The 13449-nt window shown below is 42.0% G+C and overlaps 1 pseudogene; it reads left to right on the plus strand.

Annotated features, from left to right (window-relative positions):
- The first annotated feature begins 991 nt into the window (after positions 1–991).
- Positions 992–1927, plus strand: LOC140736538 (sin3 histone deacetylase corepressor complex component SDS3 pseudogene; annotated as a pseudogene).
- Positions 1928–13449: the final 11522 nt, after the last annotated feature.

Raw genomic sequence — 13449 nt, forward strand, 5'->3', positions numbered from 1 at the left:
CTTACTTCGTATTATGGGAGCAAAGACATATGGCCTGCTATGGAGTTTGTTAACCCCTGAAAAACCAGCTGACAAAACATTTAAGCGAATAATAGACACTCTCCAACAGCATTTAAACCCCAAACCACTTGAATTGCGCAAATTATCAGAACATTGTCAATTTGGAGCTGGTCTATCAGACACATTGAGGGACAGGTTAGTGTGTGGCATGCACTGTGAAATCACACAGAAGAAGCTCCGGGGTGAAAAAGACCTTACATTAGAGAAGGTGCTCAGCATTGCAATATCAATGGAAACAGCAGCACGGGGTGCTTCTGAGATACAACAGAAGTCTCTGGAATATGCCACAAATAAAATGTCACTGAACAGAAATGAAGGAAAGAAATGTTACCATTGTGGGAACAAGTCACATGACCTGGATGACTGTTGGTTTAAAGACAAAGAATGCAGAAACTGTGGCAAACAGGGCCACATTGGCAGAGTATGCAAATCTAGTAAACAGCAGAAAAAGGGCTTAATACAGAGAAACAAGAAACCCCAGAAAGGAAAATACAACAGGGTACACAAAATGAAAGATGGAAGTTCTGATGAAAACAACTCCAACAAAAGTGAAATGTCGGCAACTTCAGAGCGTGAAGGAGACAGATGATCGAAGAGTAATATGGATCAATCCACAAGTGGTGGGTGTGAGACTGAAAATGGAGTTGGACACAAGCTCTGTACATGAACAGTGATCTCTGTACACGACTACAAATGACTGTTTTCTCACATACCTCTGAAACGAACTAAACTACTGTTAAAGACTTACACAAGACAGAAAGTGCATCCCAAAGGTAAAATTAAAGCGACAGTGACCTACGGAGACAAAACACAGCAGCTGAACCTCTATGTACTGAAAAATGGACATGAATAGCGCAGGAAAATCCAGTTGGATTGGCACACCATCAAGGCACTAGATGTGTCAGCAAAGGAGGGCAGCTCGGCGGGGAAGATGTCCGCAGCTCTCCTCTCACCCATTGTCAACTATTACAATGATGAGGAGGAGCTAGATAGTGTTGTTGATGAGGACGAATGCAGTATCTGTGGCCGTGATTCGGATGAAGATACAAAGGATGCAAGGGAGACTGATATTGCCAGTAAGCAGGATAATGAAGACTACCTGGAAGTAAAGGAGCAGATGTACCAGGAGAAATTGACATCTCTCAAGAGACAGCTACAGCAGTTACAGGAAGGCACTTTGCAGGAGTATCAGAAAAGGATGAAGAAACTAGATCAACTATACAAGGAAAGAATACAAAATGCAGAGCTTTGTCTGCAACTGGAGACAGAACAAGTGGAAAGGAATTATATTAAAGAGAAGAAAGCAGCAGTGAAGGAATTTGAAGATAAAAAGATTGAGTTAGAAGAAAAGAAAAAGATGATTGAGAATGAGAGGCTAACAATGGAACTCACAGGAGATTCTATGGAGGTAAAGCCAATAATGACTAGGAAACTAAGGAGGAGACCTAATGACCCTGTTCCAATTACAGACAAAAGACGAAAACCTGCACCTATGCCATTAAATTACTTGTTAACAGATGAACAGATAATGGAAGATCTGCAAACTCTCAATAAGCTTAAATCTCTGAAAAGACCAACATCTCCATGTTCTCCTGAGCATCTTCCCAGCACTCCTGCTGAATCACCAACACAAAGACATGAAGCACAAATAGAAGACGAAAAGTTATATTACAATAAGAGATGGTATCATAAAGGTTAAGCCATCTATTTGGAATCTAAGGAGAATACGAACATTGGCCGTGTAATTAGCTCAGCTAGATCAAGTGAGATATGGGTAAGGAAGACAAGCAATAGCACAAAGCTGTGTCTATATCTAGGACAGTTGCACAGAGGAGTCTTCATTATACGGAGGCGATCTGCTGCCTAGAACTCTTAGCAAGTTGGATGCATCCATCTTCTTAACTCCCTATGCTCAGAGGTCCACTTTTCATGACTTTTAATGGAGATTTTTATTAAAACAAACAGGTTTATTGACAGACGTTACCGAGAGAGGCAGAGAAGACCCCCCCCTCCAGAAACTTGAGTTGTAGATGAATTTTAGACCAAAAATAAAAAAAAGGCTTGTTATAATTTGATATTATTAAGTTACTAAGTTAACAAATGGTAGGTGTTTGTATGTTAAGGGTAAACATATTTGTTTAGCATAGTGCTTCAGTTAAAAAAACAGTTGATACAGTATTAAAATAAAAGGGGAGGAGCATACCGTATAGCCTACAGTATAATAAGGGACTACTTTATGTTTTAGTAACACGTCATTGAATGCGCTATTAGGCACATAGTGATCTGTACATGTGTGCTGAGTTCGGTTTCTGCCAGTAAAGAACCAGGAACCCTAGCTCCCGTCTCCAGCATTTTCATTAATAGCATTGTTGTGTAACCAGGCCACATACACATCAGGCAGAACATCCTATGTTGTCCTGTTTGATGTTTTAAATATGTTTAGAGATAGAGAGAGTGAGAGATAGATAGAGAGAGAGAGAAGTGGGGTTAGAGATATAGAGAAAGTGAGAGAGATAGAGAGAGGGAGAGAGAGTTGTGAGAGAGAGAGAAGGAGAGATTGAGCAGGAAAGAGTTAGACAGTGAGAGTGCGAGAGAGAGAAAGAGATTGATAAAGAGAGAAGTGGGGTTAGAAAGACTGAGATAGAGATCTAGAGAGTGAGAGAGAATGAATGAATGAGTGAGAGAGAGTTGTGTGTGCATTTGAGAGAGAGATAGGTGTGTTACGTACCCCGTAACTGGGTCACTTACCAGCAAAGATAGAGAGGTCCGTTGAAGTCTGATGGTACTATTTTTAACAGTATTTATTGATAAAAATACACAAAAATAATATCAATGCAAACATACAGATAATATACGTCGTCAATACTAAATCTAAAAGCGCGGGTATAATAATAATCAATAAGGAATAGCTCTATCATTGTCTAGGGGATAATGTATTGTCCGATGGAAACATAAAAGTCACTTTAGTTCATTCAAGCTGCAGCTTTTTGGTTGGAGAGAAAGACGGGTTAAAACTTGCCCATTCCTTTTATGATGTCACTCCTTCGAGAGTCGTTGGGAGTTGATTTCCCCGTTGTTAGCTAAAAACCGTTCTTCCGTGGTAAAGGCCCACCGATTCCGGGGCAAATGGAAAAGGACGCACGTGGCCTTCCCACCGGCTTTCGCTAATACGGGATCGCTAGCGTTTCTTCTGGTGCGTCTGAGGGGCTGTGCCCACAGACCCTCTTTTATCCTGACTCACGGGGTCTCAGATGTCAATCAGGTTGGGATGATGCAATCCCTCCACCAACCCCCCTCAGTTCATTGCCTGGGGGGGGGGGGGGGGGGGGGGAGGCTTCGATGAATCGTACAGCATTCAATATACAATTCCGTCTCCAAAAGACAATGACCTGTTCCGTGGCTTTGTATCTCGGAGGCTCAGGAGACATTCCAACCATTGAGGAATCTGTGTGTCTCTCTCTCATTTCCTGGGTCTCCTGACTCGAATCAATAGCGATCCTGCGATTCTCAAAAAGGAGGGGGCCACGGGCGTAACAGGTGTGTGTGTGTGTGTGTGTGTGTGTGTGTGTGTGTGTGTGTGTGTGTGTGTGTGTGTGTGTGTGTGTGTGTGTGTGTGTGTGTGTGTGTTTAAGAGCGAGAGAAATTGATTCTCAGCATCTACTCCCTTGCGACTACAAATAACAAATGCCTGCACAGAATTCCCAGCTCTCTCTGCTTAATCCAACCTGCAGAGACCAGTATGAGCAATTTCTCTTTGAAAATATGGAGTTTTTTAATCTACACAGCTATTCTGAGTCACACCACATGAAGACAGATCCTTCAGCCCATTGAGTCTGGGCAACCATCAAGCACCCAGTGACACTAATCCCATTTAATCTTCAGTTTTTATGAAGAAACTTGTTGCTGCAGATTTCCACTGAAACCTTTGGAACACAGTAAGATGTGATGCTGTTGAGTGCATGGGGGGTTTTCAGTCCGTTTCTGTGATACATACTCACAGGCAGTCCGTGGGGGTGTCCACTGCACTCAGAGAGTTTGCCAGCACAGTCAGGTTCTTTGAATCAGAGAACAATGTGCTCATGGAAAGAATAGAGACCATGTCTGTGTGGTCAATGGCCTCTGTCTTTTCACTGCTCTTATCCCAATTGATGTGGAACTACGTAACTCGTGGATTTGATGCCAGTGCTGCAAAGAACAGTGTGGATGGTTTGAATATTATTCCTACCTCATCATTCATGTGAAGACCTGGAAACAAGCAGGCAACCCAGGTTACGTAGTTAGGGTCGTAAGGAGAGCGATTGCAACATTAGCTTTCAGAAATCAGAGTACAGGAGTTGGGATGTTATGTTGAAGTTGTATAAAACATTGATGATGCCTAATCTGGAGTATTGTCTGCAGTTTTAGTCACCTACAGGAAAGATGTCAATAAGGTTGAAAGAGTGCAGAGAAAATTGACAAGAATTTTGCCAAGACTTGAGAACCTGAGTTCCAGGGAAAAGTTGAATAAGTTAGAACTTTATTCCCTGTAGCATAGGAGATTGAGGGAAGATTTTATAGAGGGATACAAAATTATGAATGGTATAGATAGGGTAAATGCAAGCAAGCTTTTTCCATCGAGTTGGATGAAACTAAAAGTCATAGGTTAAGGGTGAAAGGTGAAATGTTTCAGGGGAACAAGAGGGGAAACTTCACTCAGAGGGTAGTGAGAGTGTGGAATAAGTTGCCAATGGAAATGGTGGATGTGGGTTCGATTTCAACATTTGAAAAGGCAGGATAGGTATGTGGAAGGAAGAGGTATAGGAGGCTATAGTCCAGATGCAAGTCAATGGGACTAAGTAGATTAATGGTTCGGCACAGACTAGATACATTGAAGGACCTGTTTTTGTGCTGTGACTTTGTGACTGACCGTGGAATGATTGTTGGTGCCAGACAGGGTGGTTTGAGTATCTCAGAAACTGCTGATCTCCTGAGATTTTCATGTACAACAATTTCTAGAGTTTAGAGAGAATGGTGCAAGAAACAAAAAACATCTAATTAGTGGCATTCTGTGGGTGAAAATGTCTTGCTAATGAGAGAGGTCAGAGGAGAAACATCAGACTGGTTCAAATCGTAATAGGGGGATTGTTGCATAGTAGGGGAATTAAGGGTTATAGGGAAAAAAACATAGAACCATAGAACACTACAGCACAGTACAGGCCCTTCAGCCCTCCATGTTGTGCTGACCCATGTAATCCTTAAAAAAGGTACTAAACCCACACTACCCCATAACCCTCTATTTTTCTTTCATCCATGTGCCTGTCCAAAAGGCTCTTAAATACCCTTAATGTTTTAGCCTCCACCACCATCCCTGGCAAGTCATTCCAGGCACTCACAACCCTCTGTGTAAAAAAACTTACCCCTGATGTCTCCCCTAAACTTCCCTCCCTCAATTTTGTGCATATGCCCTCTGGTGTTTGCTATTGGTACCCTGGGAAGCAGGTACTGACAATGCACCCTATCTATGCCTCTCATAATCTTGTAGACCTCTATCAAGTCCGCCCTCATTCTTCTACGCTCCAAAGAGAAAAGTCCCGGCTCTGCTAACCTTGCTTCATATGACTTGTTCTCCAATCCAGGCAACATCCTGGTAAATCTCCTCTGCACCCTCTCCACAGCTTCCACATCCTTCCTGTAATGAGGTGACCAGAATTGAACACAATACTCTGTGCGGTCTCACCAGAGATTTGTAGAGTTGCAACATGACCTCTCTACTCTTGAACTCAATCCCCCTGTTAACAAAGCCTAGCATCCCATAGGCCTTCTTAACTACCTTTTCAACCTGCGCAGTGACCTTGAGGGATGTATGGATTTGAACCCCAAGGTCCCTTTGTTCATCCACACTCTTAAGTAACTGACCATTAATCCTGTACTCAGTCTTCTGGTTTGTCCTTCCAAAATGCATCATCTCACACTTATCTGGATTGAACTCCATCTGCCATTTTTCTGCCCAACTCTGCAGCCTGTCTATTTCCTCTTGTAACCTTCAACAACCTACAGCTCCATCTACAAATCCTCCAATCTTCGTGTCATCCACAAACTTACCCACCCATCCTTCCGCCTCTACATCCAGGTCATTGATAAAAATCACAAATAGCAGGGGTCCCAGGACAGATCCCTGCAGTACTCCACTAGTCACCGACCTCCAGGCAGAATACTTTCCTTCCACAACTACCCTCTGCTTTCTTCCTTTAAGCCAATTTTTTATCCAAACAGCCAAGGTTCCACTTATCCCATGCCTCATGACTTTCTGGATGAGTCTCTTTTGAGAGAGAGGCAGGAAGGTGGAGATAAGTCCATGGCCAGATCAGCCATGATCTTACTGAATGGCGGAGCAGGGTCGATGGACCAGATGGTCTATTCCTGCTCTTATTTCTTAAGCTGACAGGAAGGTGACAGTAACTTAAATCGCCACACATTACAGCAATACCGAGCAGAAGAGCATTTCTGCATGCACAACACATTAAACCTTGAGCTGGATGGGCTACAGCAGTAGAAGACCATGAACCTACACTCAGAAGCCACTTTATTAGAGACAGGAAGTTCCCAATGGCCTCTGAGTGTAGATCCCATTCAGTTTGTTTGCTGCATTCTATATTTTAAGTCCCTACGTTAGAGAAATCGGGTTTGACAAGACGGTTTTCCCACAGCTCAGGAATATTGTATGAATTGTTTATGTAATACCCAACCTTGATGAGTTCTTGACCCCTGTTAGTATAAGTTATCCATATGACCATCACTCCCACTGCATCGTTGTGTGGAATAAGGAAATGAAGCAGAGATCAAAGGTCAATGTACAGGTTCAAAGTTCAAAGCAAATTTATTGTCAAAGTACATATATGACATCATATACAGCCCTGCGATTCATTTTCTTGTGGACATTTACAAATACAAAGCTACACAGCAGAATCAATGAAAGACCATACTCAACAGGACAAACAACCTACGTGTAGAAGACAATGAACTGTGCAAATAAAAAAAATCATAATAATATAATACATAAATAAGCAATAAATATTGAGAACATGAGATGAAGAATCCTTGAAAGTGAGTCCATAGATTGTGGGAACAGTTCACTGTTGGGGTGAGTGAAGTTATCCCCTCTGGTTCAAGAACCTGGTGGTTAGATTGTAAGACCATAAGATATAGGAGCAGAATTAGGCTATTTGGTCCATCAAGTCTGTTCCTCCATTTCATCATAGCTGATTCATTTCCCTCTCATTTCCCTCCCAATAACATGTCAAGAATCTATCAACTTCTACCTTAAATATATCCAATGACTTGGCCTCCACAGCTGCCGGTGGCAACACATTCCACAGATTCACCACTCTCTGTCTAAAGAAATTCCTCCTCATCTCTGTTCTAAATGATGTCCCTCTATTCTGAGACTATGTCCTCTGGTCTTAGACTCTCCCACCATAGGAAACATTTTCTCCATATCCACTCTATCAAGGCCTTTCAACATTCGGTAGATTTCAATGAGATCACCTCTCATTCTTTTGAATTCCAGTGATACAGGCCCAGAGCTATCAATGCTCCTCATATGATAAGCCTTTCAATCCCGGAATCATTTTTGCAAACCTCCTTTGAACCCTCTCCAATGTCAGCACATTCTTTCTTAGATAATTGGCTCAAACCTGCTCACAATACTCCAAGTGAGGTCTCACCGTGCCTTATAAAGCTTCTGCATTACATCTTGCTTTAATATTCTATTCCTCTTGAAATGAATACTAACATCACATTTGTCGTCCTCATCACAGACTCAACCTGCAAATTAACCTTTAGGGAATCCTGCATGAGGACTCCCAAGCTCGTTTACACCTCAGAATTTTGAATTTTTTCTCCATTTCTCTCCTTTCATTTCTTCTACCAAAGTGTATGACCATACACTTCCCAACACTGTATCCCACTTTCCATTTCAGTTCCGGGTAATATCTGTTCCTGAATCTGAGTCTCCCGTACCTTCTTCCTGATGGCAGCAGTGAGAAGAGGGCATTGCCTGGATGATGAGGGCCCATGATGATGGATTCTGCTTTCCTGTGACGGCGCTCCATGTAGATATGCTCAATGGTGGGGAGGACTTTACCTGTGATGCACTGGGTTATATCCACTACTTTTTTTTGTGCAATCTACAGAGGTGTAACAACTCCATTCAAACAAAAATCAAAATAGGGGCAGCTATGGCACCTACAACTTCACAAGCCATTCAGCCCACCACAATGTTAAATTACACTAATCCTCTATCAAATATTGAATGGCCCAGATAAGCTTCCTTAGATATTGAAATTAGTTGTGTTTTTTTATTATTGTGTTCACATGTACATAGAAACACCAAAACCTTCAGTGAGGTGTGTAATTTGTGTCAACTACCAACATAGTCCAGGGATGTTCTGGAGACAGCCAGCAAGTGTTGCCATAATTTCCTGCACCAACACTGCATGCTCACAATGTACTAACCTGTACACCTTTGGAATTTAGAGATACCGTACAGTAACAGGACTTTCCACCCAATTGTTTCTTTATTTAGAGAGACGGTGTTGGCTGTTCTGCCCAACGACTCATCTATCTGACCCTAGCCTAATCACAGGTCAATTTACAATGACCTACTAACTGGTATGCCTTTGGACTGTGGGAGAAAACCAGAGCACCCGGAGGAATCCCACAGACACATGGAAAGAACGTACAAACTTTCTTACAGAGGATGCTTCTTCCCCTCCTCCATCAGATTTCCGAATGGACAATGAACCCATGAACAATCATCATCATCATCAGCAGCACTATGTGCCGTGTTGTATGACGTGGGCAATCGTTGACTTTCCATGAAAGTGATTGTACTTGGCAAATTTTTCTACAGAAGTGCTTTGTCATTGCCTTCTTCTACGCAGTGTCTTTACAAGACGGGTGACCCCAGCCATTATCAATACTCAGAATCAGAATCTGATTCTGATTGTGATCTGCAGGCTAGTGGAGGGAAGGAGCGTCTTACACCTACTTCGGTAGAGATGTATCTCCGCCCCACCACCCAGCCATGTACATTATCTCACTATTTTGCTTACTTGTTTTTCTTGTTCCCTCTCCCACTAGATTTCTGAATGATCCATGAACCGATGAACATTACATTATTCCTTTAGTTTACACTGCTTACGTATTTTTGCAATTAGTATTGGAATTGGTTTGTTATTGTCACATGTACTGAGATGCAGTAAAAAGCTTGCCTTGCAAACATTTCATACAGATCAGATCAGTAAGGTAGAGCAAAGTAAAACAATAAGCAGATTGCAGAATAAAGTGTGACAGTGACAGAGGAACTGAAGTGCAGATGATTAACAGGGTGCGAGATCATAACGAGGTGGATTGTGAAGTCAACAGTCCGTCTTGTATTAATTTCATATCTTTGCCACAAAACAAAAAGAATTCTCATTTAAGTCAGAGATAATAAATCTGACTCTCACCTCATGTGCTCCCTGTTGAGTTTGCACGCTTTCCCTGTGACTATGTGGGTTTCCTCTCGAATGCTCCGGTTTCCTCCCTCATCCCCAAAAATGTGTTGGTAGCTAAATGGCTACTGTAGGCCGTCACTTATTGTTAATGGGCTTCTCTGTAGCAGGGAATGTGACTGGCGGGATTGCTTCCCCTGCAAGTCCACACAGACCTGACAGGCTGAGTCGTTACTTTGTGCTGTAATAAATCTAAAGTCCGAGTTGAGTTTATTGTCATTTGCACAAGTACAGGGACAATGAAAAACTTACTTGCAGCAGCATCAAAGGTACAGAGCATTAGATAAGCAACATTCATAAGAAAACACATTTTAAAAATACATACATTATTTTTACAAGAAGACACAATTGGAATGAAGAAGAACAAAGTACATTTTAGTGCAAAGTGGTCACAGTGTTGTTAAACTTAAGGGTCAAGAACTGAATGGTTGAATGGAAGTAACTGTTCTTGAACCTGGTGGTGTGGGACTTTAGGCTTCTGTACCTCTTGCCCGAAGGGTAGCTAATTATTTCCTGTAAGTATAGTGGGGAGGAATGTTCAAATGTTCAAAGGTTCATTTCATTGTCTATATGCAAGTACAATACAACTCTGATATGTGTCTACTCCAGATAGCCATTTAATACAGAAGACATTAGGTGCTGACATCAATCTTACCCCCCCCCCACCATTGGCACAAAGAAGAAAAGAAACAAAACTTGCAGACTCCCAAAATTCTCCCCCTCCTCTGCAGAAAAAAACAGAGACAATAACAATCCCCAAAGCCCTTAACAGTGCCCAACTCCATTAACAATTCCCCGACCCCCTCATCCATAGAGAAAAACAGTGACCATAACAAGACCCAACCCCTTCACTCACAGAAAAGAACAGTAACAGTAATAATCCCCCAAACCCCCTTACACACAAAAAAAAAGAACACCCATCCACCAATCAGCCACAAGAAAGCAAGCATCAAAATCTGAAGGAAAACAAGATATAGTCCAATAATCACATAAACCTCAGAATATGGGAAACATCTTTCAGTCTGCATGCAATGTGGCTGTGATGTATTGCATTTCTACCATTATTCTCTCAGCTTCTTACATTTTTGCACATTGGAATTGTCCTACTAGACCATGATGCAACCAGTCAGGATATTTTTAAAGATCCATCTGTAGAAGTTTGTTAGAGTGTTCGATGGTACTTGCTAGAGTTTAGAAGAATGAGCAGGTGGAAGCTCATTGAAACCTAGTAAATATCGAAAGGCCAAGATAGAGTGGATGTGGATAAGTTGTTTCCTATAGTGGGGGAGTCTAGGACCAGTGGGACAATGTCAGAATAGAGGGACATCCTTTTAGAACAGTGATATATAGGAACTTCTTTAGCCAGAGGGTAGTGAATCTGTGGAACTCATTGCCACAGATAGCTGAGGCAAAGGCATCGAGTATATTTAAAGCAGAGGTTGATAGATTCTTGATTAGTCAGGGCATCAAAGGTTATGGGGAGAAGGCAGGAGAATGGGGTTGAGAGGGTAAATGGATCAGCCATGATGGAATGGTGGAGCAGACTTGATGGGCCAAATGGCGTAATTCTGCTCCTATGTCTAATCTCCCAAAAGAGTAAAGATGCCGGTGCGCTTTCTTTAGTACCGCATCTAAGTGTTTTATATATTGAGGGGCAGTGTTTCTACTGGTCAAGTCTCCAAGACCAGGATCCAACTCCAGCTTTCTTGACAGAAGCTGCACAGTCATTCCTGATGGAACAAATCCCAGCCCTGCAACCAGGCACCCATTGCACTGGCAGAGAAACGCCACAGGATGGCGCTCTAAAGACATTTTCCTAAACCGATGCTCAATTGAGAATCAGAATCAGGTTTAATATCACAGGCATATTTTGTGAAATTTGTTGTTTTGCAACAACATTAGAGTGTAATACATGATAAAAAACTATAAATTACAATTAAATTTTTTTTTAAATTTAACAAACAAATTAAATCAGTAGTACAAAAAGTGAACAAAAAAGTCCAAAGCCACTGAGTAGTTTCTAGCAAAGTCAGACAAGCCATCCTCGGATAGTGAAAAAAGAATTTTCTTCAGATGTACAGTGGCATGCAAAAGTTGGGCACCTCTGGTCAAAATTTCTGTTACTGTGAATAGTTAAGTGAGTAGAAGGTGAACTGATCTCCGAATAATAGATATTAAACCTTTACCCAATGTATTAATACAAAGAAAGAGGTCCACAAAGTTTTTCTCGGGCATCTCAGGAAAATTTGATATTAAAGGGTTAATGAAATGTCTAATTTGAAGATATCTAAAGAAATGAGTATTAGGTAGGTTAAACTTTACAGGCAGTTGTTGAAAAGTTGCAAAACGATTATCTATAAAAAGATCTTCAAAGCGCCTAATGCCCTTTATGTACCAATCATGAAACGTTGAGTCTTGCACAGAAGGTAGGAAAAGATGATTGTGTAAAATAGGACTGGAGAGAGAGAAACGATGAAGGCCATTATATTTTCTGAACTGAGCACATATTCTCAGAGTATGTTTAATAAGAGGATTAACAATTAGTCTAGGCAAGTGACAAGGAAGTGCAGAAGTGCAGAAATGGAGAGATCCTTACTAGAGTTCAACTCCATTGCCGTTATTCCATTATTCATGATAAATTTGTGATCTTGAGGCAAATTTCGATAAAATTAGAACTGCCTGAGAGCATGATTTAAATATTTCTTTATCTGATGTGGTTTGGGATTCAATTCTTAAGCCTTTTGCAGTTTAAGGTCGTACATAGGGCTCATATGTCTAAAACTAGATTGTCGCGGTTTTATCCTGACATTAGTCCTGTTTGTGACGAGTGTAAAGGGGGCGAGGCTTCTCTTATTCATATGCACTGGGCTTGTCCTAGTCTAGAGAAATTCTGGAGAGGTTTTTTTTTATCTTTATCCCATATTCTTAAAGGACTGAGAGTCATTGAATGGCTTATTGTACATAATTTTATTTTTGAGTAAAGTATATTTTGTTTAATAAAAAAAATCCCATATTCTTAATTGTCACTCAGAACCTAATCCTCTGATTGCTCTTTTTGGCACCTTTTGGTGAAGAAGACATGCATTTGAGTCTGACTAAATGTCGAACATTATCTTTTGCCTATTTCCGACACCTCCCTCCCCTTTCTAGATCTTTCTGTTTCTATCTCTGGAGACAACCTATCCACGGACGTCTACTACAAACCTACTAACTCCCACAGCTACCTAGACTATTCCTCCTCCCACCCTGTCTCCTGCAAAAATGCTATCCCTTTCTTTCAATTCCTCCACCTCCGCCGCATCTGCTCTCAAGATGAGGCCTTTCTTTCTAGGACAAAGGAGATATCTTCCTTTTTTAAAGAAAGGGGCTTCCCTTTGTCCACTATCAACTCTGCCCTCCATCGCGTCTCCTGTATTTCATGCACCTCTGCCCTCACCCCATCCCCCTGCCAGCCCACCAGGGATAGAGTCCCCCGGTCCTCACCTATCATCCTACCAGCCTACAGATCCAATGCATAATCCTCCGTAACTTCTGCCACCTCCTACGTGATCCCTCCACCAACCACATCTTCCCCTCCCCACCACTCTCGGCTTTCCGCAGGGATCACTCCCTACGTGACTCCCTTGTCCATTCATCCCCCCCATCCCTCCCCATGGACCTCCCTCCGGGCACTCATCCCTGCAAACGGAAGAAGTGCTACACCTGCCCCCACATTTCTTCCCTCACCACCATCCCAGGCCCCAGACAGTCCTTTCAGGTGAGGCACCACTTCACCTGCGAGTCAACTGGGGTGATATACTGTATCCGGTGCTCCCGATGTGGCCATTTATACATTGGGGAGACCCGCCGCAGACTG

Source organism: Hemitrygon akajei, chromosome 12 (genome assembly GCF_048418815.1).
Source record: "Hemitrygon akajei chromosome 12, sHemAka1.3, whole genome shotgun sequence".
Taxonomy (NCBI): domain Eukaryota; kingdom Metazoa; phylum Chordata; class Chondrichthyes; order Myliobatiformes; family Dasyatidae; genus Hemitrygon; species Hemitrygon akajei.